This window comes from Tetranychus urticae, chromosome 3, assembly GCF_039701765.1.
Source record: "Tetranychus urticae isolate SD_2017Ah chromosome 3, NJAU_TeUrti_SD_1.0, whole genome shotgun sequence".
Classification (NCBI taxonomy): domain Eukaryota; kingdom Metazoa; phylum Arthropoda; class Arachnida; order Trombidiformes; family Tetranychidae; genus Tetranychus; species Tetranychus urticae.
The window spans coordinates 311838-327622 of record NC_142960.1 but is presented as its reverse complement, the minus strand read 5'-3'; positions in this window follow the sequence as shown (position 1 = coordinate 327622).

Sequence of the window (15785 nt, the reverse complement as noted above, 5' to 3'; positions counted from 1 at the left end):
TTTTAAATTGGTTGTAATTCAGTTCTATTAGAACTCTAAAGTTAATTGTTACTAGCGAGCTGAACGATTCCAACTGTCAATGAATAAAACTTGTTTCGTTTGTGCATTTTATACGTTCTTACAGAAACTCAATTGTATTTCTGGGAAATAAGATTAACTAATTAACATTGATTGAGTGCACTGAAATCGTGTTATCAAAATGTTCATCATTCATTGAAAGAAGCTGTGTTACAATAAGAGAGTTTATTATAAAATTTTCAGGTTTATTCATGCGATGGTTAATCAAATCGCTTTGATTCGAAGGCGAATCTTAAAATCATTGTTCAATCATCATGTTTAGACTTGATAATTGTAACATGTTGCTTTGATGCAAAGTAATTATGGAATAATCAAAGGAATGTTAATTCCGGCCGGACAGGATCAGGAAAAATATTCATATCCCATGTACATCAGGAAAACATGTGATTGAAATAAAGGTTAATCTTGAAGCTTGCATTAAAGTTATCTTTTGCGACGGAAATTATTAATTGCATTATTGCTGCAATTAATAACACCTTTCTCATTGTTAGAGTCTGAGTATTATCTGAACTGATCAAATAAACTTGGTTTTTCATCATATCGTAACTCAATCATAAACAAGTAAGGCCAGAACAGATTTAAAAGAAATTTGGAGTGAAGCTGATTAAATGAAAATAAATGAAAAACCTTTCATTTTCTCGCATTTTTGCTATTTTTTAATCTATCCGATTATTCATAAATGAAAATTTAAAATTAATGGTTGAATTATTGATTAAATTGGTTCATTTTTGAAATAAAATAAATTTTCATTGATGGAAATACAATATAATGAGTGCTTTGTGCCAATTCCTAAACAATACAAGTACCCTGGTACTCACAAAGTTAGTGCACTGAACACATTTTATCATTTTGAGTACAATGTTTAAGCAGAAAATGTTTTAGTGATGGGGGGAACAATGATATCGAGTAAGGGGCAAAACCTTGGTTATTCAGGTTGATGGTTGATGCACCAGGATAGCATAAAAAACTTTTCTTCGGGTAAGAGTTTGGTGAAGAAATTTGGTAAACTGTACAAAAGGAGATCTATCAGGTAAACCAAAGAACCAATGAGATCCAAAAGTTGGAGCCTTTAGATTTTTCCTTATAATAATATTCATTTTGGAATGGGAATGGGAATGATTTTGGAGAGTTATAAAAGGCATAAAATTGATTCCATTTGTTTGATTAATTTCGCTGATGAACAATCATTGACAAAATGGGGCTCGAGGTTGTATTTTTTTCACTTTTTGTACAGTTGAGGCACCGTTTTCACTTGACTCTTTACTTGACAGACAGTTTTACAAATGCTCCTAATCCAACAAGAAACCATCAACCTGAATATAAAGTTCAAAGTCAGAGATTCGGACTCTCCATTGTTTTCCCGACCCACTTTACACGTAAATTTCTCAGTAACCTGAATTTTGAGAATGGTCGGACTATTTTCGTGGATGTTGTTTAACCTTGGCTTTCAGGCTGTGTAAAATTTTCCCTTAGAATCCTTTTAGTTTGGCCACAATTTTTACACAAGTTCATGTTTTGTTATGTTCATGTTTATATTGTGTGTATACATAGGTGGGTATATCAATAATCAGCCACAGCCAATTTACTTTTACCTATTCAATATAATCTTGATTACCTAAACTTTTGGATACAGAAAATAATTTCTCAATTGTAGGTTCAATTAGACTGCAGTGGAAGCCATATTAAACGATTATGCTTGTCTGGTCTCATTGATGGTGAATTATTATTTAATCATCGTTCAATCAACTAATTAACATAGATTGTCATTAAAAGTTGATCAAATAAAAAGAAAGACAAATGTTTCAGTTTCTTGCTTGTCATCATTTTCATCATTTCCATCGTTTCCATTATCATGTATGGTTACAGTGATGACTCTGATGAAGCCTAAATGACGGTCAAAATGATGAAACATCAGCATGATGAACAAAAATCATCAGGGAAGAAACTTTTTTATGTAATATTTAGCTACTTCAATTTGATTGATTGCCTTGTCATAGGAGAAGAAGCAAATGAAGATAAAGAAGAAGATGATCCTGATGAGGATGAAGATGAAGTAAAGAAGCCAAAAGATGTCAAAGTTAAGTTTTATTAGGCAAAAAGCACAAACTGTTGGCTTGAAAGGTAAATTGTTTGTTTAATCAACAAGACCTTTGCATGTTCATGTTAACCAAGTAGTGATAAACAAAGTGAAATAAACAAATAATGGACAAAAGTGAGTAAATTATTTAAACCTGTCTTGACCACTTTAGCCAACAGCAAAGGTAAACAATTGATTGGTTGAAGGAAAACGTTGTTTTAAAAACAAAAACAGAAAAGAAAAGAAGAAAAAAATGAAAAGAAAAATTTGATTCCATTGAATTACATTGGAAAGTTTACCATGATTTATCAAGTTTACCTGCTTAAACTACACCTTTACTCGGACCACCTAGAGATTTACTTGTCCTTACCAAGATTAACACACAACCACACAAAAAATGAGCCTTCATCATCTTCATCTTAATCATCATTTTTCTTCCTCTTTTTCTGTCAACTGCAAGGATCAATGATGAAGCATTTTTCATGGGCTTGTGAAACTTTATCAATGTTACAATTTACAGAATTATCGGCATTTTCAACTTTTAAGTGAAACATTTGATCAACTTGCAATCGTATTCAGTTTGGATTAACTTCTCACTTTTATTCAGCTTTCATTTTCATGATAAACAATCAATAGCAAAGTGAATTAATGATTACAAATGAAACAAAATAATGATATTTATATGCTTTACTAAGTTAATAATATTTTGTCTATTATTACCTTAACTAGCAATTTACTGAAGCGTATTAATTCAATTGGAATTATTTTGATAACAATTTTTACCTTTTTTATTCACCAACAACAAACAATCTTATTAACAATTTACTCTGTTTATTCAAATGAAAATAATCCTTTTCTTGATCATATTCATAACTATCATGAGATGATTTTCAGTTTCAATTTAAGCAAGTTAATTAAGTATATTTTACTGGATTCAACGTGAAATCAGCTTAATGAATGTTAAATTATCATTTGACAAAACTTGAGTTTGTTAGCAAATTGAGCCATTCTGGTTGCTCATGGAGATACTCAATTCACTGAACTCAGGATCGATGAGCTTTCAAATGATCATTAGTTTTGCTGATAATAATTATTAATAAATGAATCAAGAATCAAGTGAAAACTTCTCAACGCAATTACGATTAAATTTTCAAATTGAATGATTCAAGGAACGTTGAATGAATCAATCAACAACTAGACAAACTAAATTACTATTTTAACCAAGTAAGTTATTAAATGAAATTAAAACATCAATCATAATTAGAATGCAAGAAATTGATACAATTTTGGTGTCTCATTGAAGTTATTCACAGTCAAAGAAGAAAGTTATTAAAAGATAGTTTATGCGCTGGTGAACAATAAAATGAACAAAATTCATTTCGAAAACTGATTTTCTAAAAATAACGAAAAATATTAATTTTTTCATAAGTTTGCCAATTTAATGAATCTTTTGGTTGGAGTTGTTGATTTATTGTTCTTGAACATCTAATCGATATTCATTTGAACTATCGATAAACGATGTTTCGTCCATTTAGCATTGTATCATTTTTTCAAGTAAATTTGTGTTTCAACTGATGTTCAATGAAAATTGAACTTTTACTGTTTCTAATAGCTTCTCAATGTGACCGTAATTCAATATAAATAGCAACTTTTTTCATGAAACTTGTTCAAGAGAAAGTGCATTTCAATCTGTTCCAAAGTCATTTGCATGAAAATTGTGAGTCAACTTAATTTCCGGAAGATTTCACTTCAATCACGATTAGTGTTTCAAGATTCTTAACTTACGAGTCTCAATTTATACGGTAAATTAGGCCTGACAAAAGTTGATTTTAAAATTTTTAGACATTTCCTTGAAAAAGAATTAATTAGATTGATTTAACCATCTTTAATCAGCTAATTGCCAACAAATTATAAGAACTTTTCTTTCATCATTTGACTACAATAATCTGATTAGGAACCATTGATTGTTACCTCAGAATGTATTGAATAGAAGAAAAAAGTTGATCCAAAGAAAAGGTGATCAAGAATTGCAATTGGAAAACAGTGTTCTTTGGAATATCTGATTACAATAATAAAATCAATTATCAAGGTAAGATAATAAATTACGATAATCTGAGAAACTCTCATTTCGCTTCTTCTCTGGTTTGTCATCTTAAAGAGGATAAAGAAGAGCAACTTTTGTTGTTTTTTCAGCTCATCTTTTCTCATGTAAGCTTAAGGTAAGGAGATAAGCTTAAGGATGCCCTGGGTGGTTCATAATGGTCTTCAAAGTGAGGTAACATAAATAAAAGGTAATATCATGATGACCGCAAAGATGAAGAAAACATTCACACTGAGCAAGTAAACCTCATCTTCAGCTTTTCTGTTTATTATACTTTTCTCAGTGAATAGAGATGTTCACTACAGAATCTTGATTCTTAATTCTGTTTGTTTTGAACAAGCTTAAAGAATGAAAAATGAACTTTCAACTGTTGTTAACTAAATTCATGATTAAACACATTAAATTCAGGGCGGTTTCAATGGTTCAGTTTCACTGTTTACTTGGACTGACTTTCAAATTTACTTCACTAATGCTAATAAATGTCTATTAAATATCGATTTCGTTGCTATTATTTAATCGCAATTGATCACAATTAGAAAAGTCCATTAATTATTTAAGACATTATTTCATTTTCCTTTTTCTTTCAATCATTTAACTTGAAGAATGTAAATCCAACAATAAACATTTTTACCTTATTTGTTTAACTCAAATAATCTTTGTAATCATAATTAAAATTACCTTTACTTTAATAGATTTTCTTGATTTACTTCACTGAATTCAATTTAAATATCGCCTTAATTAACCCATTTTCCCTTGTTTTACCTTCGTTCCCATTATTTATCGCAACTATTATCATTGAATATTCAATTTTAGATGTTAGTTAATTTGGTTGAAAAAAGGAGATTTGATTTCTTATTAATGATTTTTTTTGGTGTTTTTAATGTGCTTTTCTGGTTATTTTTTAATGTAAATATTGGTAATCAGACTGTAAATAAGATTGGCCAAACAAGTGATCAGATTTGATAAAAAGGTTTTTGGTTACATTGACCAGAAAAGAACCCAAAAATGATCCATTTGTTCATTAAATGATCATCCAACCCGATTGGGAATAAAAACAAAGCTCAAACAATTGTATTTAATTTAATTGGCTACAATTTTTAAATCATTTATATCATGTTGGGAATGGTTTTCAAGAAAGAAACTTACATTATCCAAATAATACAATTTTGAGGGAAGAAAAGGAGATAAAAGTGAACCATGTAACATGGTTACTTTGAATTGGAGGGACACAATGGTTCAGTGGAACAAGTCTATGAACAATTAGAATTGACTTGAAGGAATAAAGTTCATTTCACTTTTCTCCTCATTTTTATCACCATTCTTTCCATGAGCATCGCCTTGATGGTCAATGTAACAAGCCCAAAGGCTTAAAGATAAAATGAGTTGAAGAAAAGTGTTACAGAAATGCTGATTCAACTGAGTTGAGATAAGTTTGCATGGTTCCAGGTTTCTTGTAATTACAGGGAAACATTATATCTTAATGTAGTTAACAGTCTTTACTGTTATTTCCTTAACATCCCATAAATTGTTGTATTTCTTTTCTTTCCTCTTTTCCCTTTACTTTCGATTTTCCTTTGGTCTTTCACAATGAAATAAAGCTTAATCAACTGACCACAGAAAACTCGGAATAAGCAACAGATAATAGGTTAACGATGTCAGTATAATAATAAAACTATTTGCTGAAACTGGCAACAATTCCTCATGAATTGTTCATGCTGATGACACAAATAAACATTGTCACTTTGCTTCCCATTAAATCATTACATATCAGGCATAGATTATTGCACTATTAAAGGTCAGTTCTTAATAACAGAAAATATTCAATCAATTGCAGATTCCTTCCAGCTTCAGGAGTCTACTAATTTAGTTTAGTTTATGGATATTATCATTGGAATAATAATTGGACTGAATATTAAATGCAAAGACACTCATCAATAGAGCTTACTGTTTGTATGAATTGAAAGCCTAAAGAGTGAAAGATGAATGAAGTAAATTATGTTTCATTTCGTTGGCATCTTTAACAAGCAATCAGTCACTCGATTTTCATTGTTTAGTCCAGGTTTGACGATGATAATGACGATGATGTAAACAACTAATAAACCTGATTAATTTGACATTAATTCCCTGAGGCTTGAAAGGGTATCAAAAGATAGTTACTTGTCTAGATCAATATTAACATTGTAGCATATGTATGTTTCCTGGTTGGTAAACTCAACCTTATTCCATTTAATACATTAATTAAAAATATAATCCAACCAAAGTATAATTATAATGGAAGATGAAACAAATAAAAAAGCAAAAACAAGCAACCAAGTTAATTAACAATTGTCTGTAAACATAAACTGCGATTCAAAACTTACGAGTTGAAATGGGAAAAGAATCCAGAAAAAGTGGCCAAAAGATGTCGCTCCAATGGCACAAAAGGCTCCTTTGATCGATGTGGTTGGGATAAGACTGGACTAACCTCACAAAGGATGGACTTGCAGTCTTTTCTGGCAACTTCTTCTCTTGAATGAAACACAATAATTATTAGATGTTAAAAAATAAAATGCTGAACACTAAAATTTAACCTCATAAACACAAGATCTGAAAACACGGATAATTGCCATTCTATTATGTTAATAGTTGGAATCTTTTGATTGCGATTTTGATGATTTGAAAAGACCCGAGACTGTTTGAATCTGGAGTAGTTGGCATGAATTACAATGCTACTGAGTTACTACATTGAGTGCTTAGCAGTTAAATCACAATACATTGCTTAAACACATTAGATGTTACCGAATTGTTTAGATCCTCTCCTGTCAATTGGAGTCACGCAAAAAGGCAGTCGTCCACTGAAGACCTTTTCAATTAACTCAATTAAAATGAACAAATTGTTATTTCATTGTTTTCATAACTAAAACTATGTCCACCCATTTATTTCCACTGAGACATTGGTATTAATCCTGTAATAAGGTTAAGAGACGGACAATGCCTTTTATGTTTTAGCTACTTGTTCAGGTTAATGGATTAATTACATTAGTTAATTCTAATCAAGTGTTCTAAGTAATTAAGTTTATCTAAACTGAATAATCGTTTCTTAAAAATCTCTTGATAAATGAGTTTCTATTGGAAAGACTATGATTTGAGTGTTTCTTTCCATCCAAAATACTGGATCAAAGTAAGGATAAGCTTACATTCGGTTGTTGTTCAGCAATCATATAATCAAGATCTCTATTTCAAATAATCTTGTATTCATTCAGATAAATTACCATTCAATCAATTGTTATGAGATTTGAATCGATTTAACGGATTAGTTTGGTTAAACTTTTGCTTCTATTGTTAAGATTAACTGAAAAGTCTCAACAAAAGAACAAGCAAAATAAGCTTAAGAAGGTTTCAATTGATCTTTTCAAATACATTTCTAATGATAATACTAATTTGATGATTTAAAGTGAATTATTTTCATGACATAATTCATCTTCATATCTTGCACCAAAAATTAAACATATTAATTTAATGGACTTCTAACTTTCAGAATGAATGGGAAATGGCTAAACAACAACTGATGTGCATCCCAAATTGATTTGGGTAAACACCAACAATAGTGAAAAAGAGCTGATTTTGTTTGTAAAACTAACAAGTAAGTGAAAGGTAAGCATATTTTGACCGTTAGTTGTGCGATAACTCAGGCCACATTGACTAGTATAAGCTTTCAATTGATGTGAAAGGTTAAACATACGATTGACTGATTGATTAATATTTAACGGAGTTAGCGTTTGTTATTAATTGATTGCTATTCGCTATTGAATTAGACAAAATGAAGTGGAAAAAAGTTTCAATAGTCAATGAAGTATAACAAAGGAAAAGACGAAAATGTCAAATTTTTAGTTTCCATCCGTTTCTTTCTCCTTTTTTTAACATTTAAATCAACTAATTACTGTAAACTTGTGTTGCAGGTCAAATGTCAGGAAAACTTGATCATAATTGTTACTTTCTTTGGGGCAAAAAACAACAGAAAATCTGGAAAAGGTAATCATTCATTTGAGACGCAATTCTGTAACAACAGTTGCAAATTGGAAGTAAAGTGATAAAGATGAGGATGTAATGGGAATGGAAGCCAAAGGAAGAGTGAATGGACGAGTCAATGAAATACTGGAAGAAGAAGATGAATTTATGTGCCAATATTGTGATAAAAAAACTTTAATGACCTGATCCTTTCCTTTCAATTCTTTGGTCAAGTGATGAAAATAATATTTGTTTTCCTTCCGCTTCTACAAAGGTTCAAGTTTATTATCAAAGTAATGGTTAACTTTTTAAAGTCGCAAAGTAAAGGCATAAACTTGTTTTCCTCTTTTCATATTTTGTTTACGATAACCATTCCCTACACTAAGTTACCAGAGTCACTAGTAAAGTGTACTCTGGACGAGTCTCGGTACAGACAGTGGCATATGGTCAACGGCATATATAAATATATTTATGTGTACATAGGAAGGAAAACGTCTTAAGACATTTCGCTTAGACAAATGAACGTGTTTTTATGTTATAGGATTGTTGACACTCAAAGAATGGTTATAAACCTTGGAAAGGCACGCTGATAACCTGGCCTTTATCCAGGAACATCTTAACTCACTCCTTGTAACTGCCTTCTACACCATCAATGGCCCACTAAACCTTCATTCAATTTTCCTTTTCTCGCTTTTCTTTTCTTTTCATTCTTTTTTTTCTTCAACTTTTTATTTATATCCATTTCAACCTCTGTTACTGATCCTTTCTAGTCTTGCAAACAAACTAAATGAAGAAAGTAAAATTCATCTTCTCCAAGATTTACCTTTTTTCCTCTTTTCTTTTCTTCCAACCTTTTCTTGGTTGAAAAAAAACATATTCATACTGGGTTGCTGTTGTAAATGATCAGCAAAAATGCTGTTCACATTATACTTTTATAAATATGCAAGATTGAAATCCTTTTGTGTTATACTTTTTACCATGTTAATATATTTGATTGTTAAGGAAACGAGTAAAACTATTAGAATACTTGGAAAAGGAATAATTTGCCTTAATATGAATATCAAGTAGCATTAAAAAACGAATCGTAATTCTTGTCGATGGAAAGCCTTTTCGAGTTATTATATTATCAATTGATAACAATTATGACAATTGTGCCTTCAATTGATTCCATACACCAATAATACTTTAATCAACATGTAATAATGCTTTTTAACCTTCTTCAAATGGTTGTACCAACAATGCTAAGTGAAGGGATAAGCATAAAGTAAAAAGCATTTCTAGTAAAATGTTCAATGTAAAATGAATATTGAGACAACCAGCAATTAAGTATCGCTTTTTGCCTCTCAATTTTGTAAACTTCAAGCCCAGACTCATTTTAAGCAGCTTAAACACTCGGCAAGGAAAGAAGAAGAGAAGAAGAAGAAGAAGATGATGAGAGTGTTGGTGATGAGGATGAAAAGAAAGGGAAATTGTCACGGTACATCATTGATGAACCGTCTCAAAGTTAATTGCATGTATCTGTATTGTAACGGCGATTCAATAAAGAAAAGGATGAGATTATTATTTTTCATCATCATCATCATTATCATCATTTTTTCTTCTTAGCGCCTCAAGGAACTTTTGTTTTTTAAAAAAAGTGCTTTAAAAGCTAAAAAATATTAATAATAGGTTTGAGCATCCGGAGACTTGGAATGGTTCCGAGGCTTGTTTCTGAAGCTCATTTCTCAGGTTTAGCTTGCCTCTTTCCACTGCAAAAACTTGTTGCCTGTCAAAACAAGGTATACAAAGTGAAAGGTGAGGCTGATGATATTACAATGAATATCAACTCCTCTCACTATTATTTTATCCTAATCATTTCAAGGAGTGTTATCATCTACTTGATCCAGTTCATCTTCGCCTTCAATTTACCATTCCTTTCACCTTCACCTTGGTTCATTTTGTCCAAATCAGCATGAGACATTTTCCCGTGAAATTGTTTCTTTCAAAAAGATAAAGCAAAATTGACTTTTTTTCAAGTCAATCAATTGAACAAAATAATTGTTTTCTCCTTTTTTTCACTTTTACACCCAAAATGGGTTTAAAAGTGAAACAAAAAAAACTTTTGTTTTATTAATCAATGACTAAATTTGAATGATTCAGTTGTTGACAGTTTAAGCATTGTTAATGACTAACAGTAAACTCTTGTTTAATTTGTTTCAATCTTTTCATTTCAATTCATCATCATTTTCCCTGCAACTATCGACTTATTGAACATCAGCTTTCATGTTTCCTATGAAATGAAATTACAACAATTACAACAAGAAAAAAAACATGAAAAAGGATTGGAATCATTTTAATGAAACATTTTTCTCCTCTTTTCCTTTTACACCAAAAAAAAGTATTTCATTTGCATTTGAACAAAGAAAATGATGAAATGATGAAAAAGTGAATGTTAACATGATTCCATTTCTTATCAATTACAATATTAACCGGAACTTGGAAACAATTAAGCCTTCGATGGAAGAAGAAAAAAGTTTACCAGATTATTCAGATTATTCAATGGTTTACCTTCGAGTGAACTTGGTTCATGAAACAATCTTAAATGAACATTGAACATCTCAGAACGGAACAGGAAACAGGCTGATGAAGATATATGTTGATAAATGTTGAGCCGAGATTGGAAAGTGAATCGTGACAATAAATTTTCATGACGCTGAATAAATTAGATGGTGAAACCTGAATATTCATTGGGAATGTTATTTACAATGAGAATGATAATGATAATAGTTTGCATTATATTTCACAGCATTAATTACTTTAATCATTTTTATTCACACAGATTTACATAATTACCATTAATTTATCAATCTTCAAATCAATTTACTGTTGCCTTTGAATGGCAAATGTTAATTGTTGCCTTTGCTCAATTCAATGGTCATTCCATTGGTTATTCAAATTAAATTAAAAGTTAATATCACCACTGACCAAACCCAGGCAGAGTATCGCATTACTTGGGTTGGTTTTGGTTAGTGAAAAAGTAATATTAATAATAATCATTATCATTATGAAGATGATAATGATAATGGTTAAGCCATAGAATAGTAAATTAGTTTTGTTTCTCGTTTCTTGAAACATTCAGAGTCAGATGAATATTTGCATTAAAATATAATCTTTCGTTGTTTCTTTCCTTTCCAAATGTGATCACATTTACTTGAATCATTTATTCAATCAAATCATTTCAATGTTTCATGCTTTTACTGTCAACTTTCATTTTGCTGTTCAATCAATGCAAATACAAATAATGACAAATCAATACAATTGATGATCAATTGATCATTCAAATTAACCTTTTGTCCTTGACCACCTTTCCTCGTTCACATTCCACGTGAAAGGGTCAAAGGGAATGTCAATATATCTCAATATAAAAGATTCATGAGAGACAACATTCTATTGTCGCAATTACCAAATCCATTTGGCCTTACATTGGCTCCCATTTGGCCTGCGAAAAAAGATTACAAACCGAACCCAAAAAAAAAGTTGCTCAAGTCAAACCTTTAAAGGTAATGTTCACAATCAAATGGTGACAATGAAAAGAGGTTTTGCTTCCTCATAAGTTGACCTGAATAGTGTCCTTGCCTTAACAAGCCTTCCTTTGCCTTGGATTTGCCTTTGACTTGGTCTCTACTAAACCTCTGTATGAGGTCACCTTTGTGATGGACTGAATGCAAATGAATGGTCAAGATATCCCGTTGACTCTTTCAGGGCTTTGCTTTTGTAAACATTGACCAATGTGAACATTGGCGCTGAAAAGGTGAACATTGGGATTCCATTTAATCACAACTTATTTATCCAAGTTGCTGTTCTCACAGTAAATTGCTATCAAGTTAATTTGACAACGAGATCTGATGACCATTTTCGGTTTGTCCAACTTGCACTCGTTTCTGCGAATCAATAATCTTAATTGTAATTTGATCTTAATTCTTGGTTTCCTTGTTTGTATAAACTGGTTCAGTTTCAGTGGTTTTGTGAACAACAGTAGGCGAGAATCAATCAAAATCTGTTGTTATTATCATGTCAATTGGTTGATTATGGCAGGTAAAGTCAATTCTAATCATTAGTTGTGGGCAAAGATTAGTGACTGTCTATTGATGTGACTCAACCTGACTCTAATTACTTTTGCTGTTTCATTGATTCGAGAAATTAACTGATAATCATTAAAAATCAATATTCTGCACTCTGGTGAATCATTAAACTTCTGGTTCCATTATTCAACTTTGAGTGTTCAACACAAAAATGCTCATCGAGTCAACTAATAGTGATATTTTTATTCCAATTAATTGATTAATGGAATCAGATTAAAAGTCAAAAAAGATTCATCATTAATTAAGTAAGAATGAAATGTCATGAAAAAAAAGAAGAAGTGAAACTCTTAGAATCGCATAAGACAATATTGATTTTATATCATGAAAACCAGAATCATGACTTTATTTCATTCTGTCTCAACAATGACAAAGGTAATTTTTTTCCTGAACATGAACCCATTCTCTCGTCAGATTGATAAGAGAAAGAAAGTGAAGAAACAAAATGTGGAAAAAAGAATGAAGATGAAGATGAAGCGAAGGAAGAGAATGAAGAAAATGACGTTTAACAGTTTCTTCCCTGAGCAAAGTCTATTAATAAACGAGAACTGAAATGATGTTAATTAGTCAACTAATTGGTTAAAGTAAAATATGTTACTTGAGCAATGAAATTGTTGACTAAATGAAGATGTAAGATGAACAATTGATTGAAATTATTGTTGATCCGATAAATTGTTGAACGGTTTAATGGATGGTTGAAGGTGAACAGTCAAACTGAACATCATTTTAGCGCTAATCAGATGCAATTTAATTGCAATTTCCAGTGGAATGTTGATAATCTAAGGAAATGCTTGAGAAATTATTGATGATAATAAGCATTTTGTCTTAAAAAATCGAGACTAAAAAGGAAATTTTTTTGATAAAAAAAGGTAAATGTTGAGCCATTAACTGGGATGAGAATGGATATAAGCCTTGAGGTGAAGATCCTTGGCAATTAACTGGATCAGCCTTTGGGCAGTTTTGACTTGATCAGTCGCTTGTTTTACACTAATATTAACAGAGTAATTTATTAATGAAAATGTGTAGACACCACAGGATGTATTGAACATGATCAACATTCACTGTTAATTTAATCACCACAAAAGTTAATATATTTTTCGTTTTTTCTTCTTCTTTTCAACCCAATTTTAACCTTAAATCAGAGCATTTGGTAAGCATCTGGTGATTCAATTCATTATTAATAATAATATTGCTCATCATAATCATGAGTCAAATCAATTGACTCCAAGAATAACTAATGATCTGAAGCATTATTTCTTTTCATATTTCTCTTCTTCTCATCATCATCATAATAATGATATATTTTTCTGATCAAAACGGTGATTGCTGTTATTATTATAGCAACAAGAATCTAAAGGAACCATTTTTCTTGTGTGTTTCATCATAAAATCATCATCACTCATCATAATCTTTGAATATTGATTAATCTTGGATCATCAGATAATCGAGTTACTCATGATTATATAAATGGCGAAAAGGTAAATGATGATCGTGTTCACTTCTTTTTGGGTTCATCTTTTTTCTTCTCATTTTGATACACTTGATGATAATGATGATAATATTGATGGTCACTTGGAATTTGTCGAAATTCCCTTGATTCAGCATAAAAAAGCAGGCAAAAGGCCAACGAAATATGAAACTGAATGAGTGACAAAATCTTTTTCCTTTCATCCTTACCTTTCTCATCACCTTGTCTTCCAACCTAATCTTGCTTCTTTCCTCTCCTCCTTTATCTTCATCACATCCGTTGAATGATAGACGCTAATGATCACTGAATCGATCTTGAAATCACAAACAGTTTTCTATCAATTCATTTTATCATAAAGATGACTTGTAAACAAGAAAGAAAAAGATTAACAAAGATAACATTAAATGAACTAAGAAATGGCGTTATCAAGTTACAAGTAAAGGTCAATTATCGTTAAAAAGATGTTCATTTAGTTGGAAAATGGTGCTAAATATTTTTGTTAGGATTAATCATCTTCATCGTCCTGATCATCATCATCTTCATTTTCTTGATCATCTTAATCTTCCCTTTGCATCGACCCTTCTTTCAACCTTCACTTGAGTAACAGGCAATTAAATTGATGGACACATCACTTGTCCTGATCAGTTTAACCGAAACTTGAAAATATCTTGAAAGAACAAGAATTTTATCCATCAAAATATTTCCCTGCGTGAGTTTTTCCTTCAATTTCACCATCAACTCATCAACTACAGTATAAATAACAGATGAATTCATCTTTGCTAAAGTATTACCTTACATTGCAATTAGGTAACAACAAGAATCAAGATGACAATGTTGCTTTCATTGGAATCTTATCATCAACTTACATGATGACAAAGCCAATCAGCAAATGATTACAAGTTTAACAAAATGCTACAAAATAGTTGATAATAAATGAGTTGAGTTTAATCGCTTGAACTGGGATTAAGATTGATTCGGATTCACTTTGCTTATGGATTAGTCCGAGATTCATTTTGATGGACTTGCTTCAGTTACAAAACTTTCAAATGTTGATATTGAATATGAAACCAAGGAAAGAAAGTTGACCGAGAAGAAATGAAATAAGATTCCGAGATGAAGATTATGATAATTATGAAATGATAATGTGATGGAAGGTTTGATTGTCCGTTCTTTAAGCTTCACAGATTATGATTCACACATGAATGAATAAATATTAATAATATATTAATAATATAATAAGCGCTGTGAAAATGACTTTTGTAAAGATCGATCAACATTTTGCTAGACAATTTAGATTCACCATTTGAAGATGTTGATTGAAGATGATAAAAGAGTAGCTGAACAAGATTGTTCACATTGCTGGTTCCATGATCATGATGGAGGATAAATTATAATAATCAAAAAGGATTCGAGTGCCAATGACACTTGCTTTTCCAATTCAAAATACACCAAGAAATAAGAAGAAACTCATATTTCCTTGAATTTATATCTATTATTATCATCATTATTATGTACAAGGGACAAAGAATTATATTAGATTGCAATTTGAGAAGAAGAAGAAGAAGATGAAGATGAAGAGTAAAATGATGAAGGACTGAAGAAGCACACAAAAGATGAACAAGAGATGCTGATATATCTTTTCTGTATTCTTCTTTTTCTTCTTCTTCTTCTTCTCTTCCATGGTTGACATGAATTACAATCAATGAAATTCCTGAGTAAGAAACATTTATTCAACTTGGAATCACTTTCTCTGTCAATTCCGCTTCACCCTGACATTGAAACTCCCTGAACAACTATTCAACCCAGTCATGGATGTTAAATGTTAATGATGATAATTAAGGAAAACAGTAAATTCCTCGCAACCAAAAGCAAACATTTGTTGTCTGTGTTTTCATTGCGCTAATGGCCATTTAGTTGTTGATGACACGCAAGTAACAGAACAACAATCATCATCAT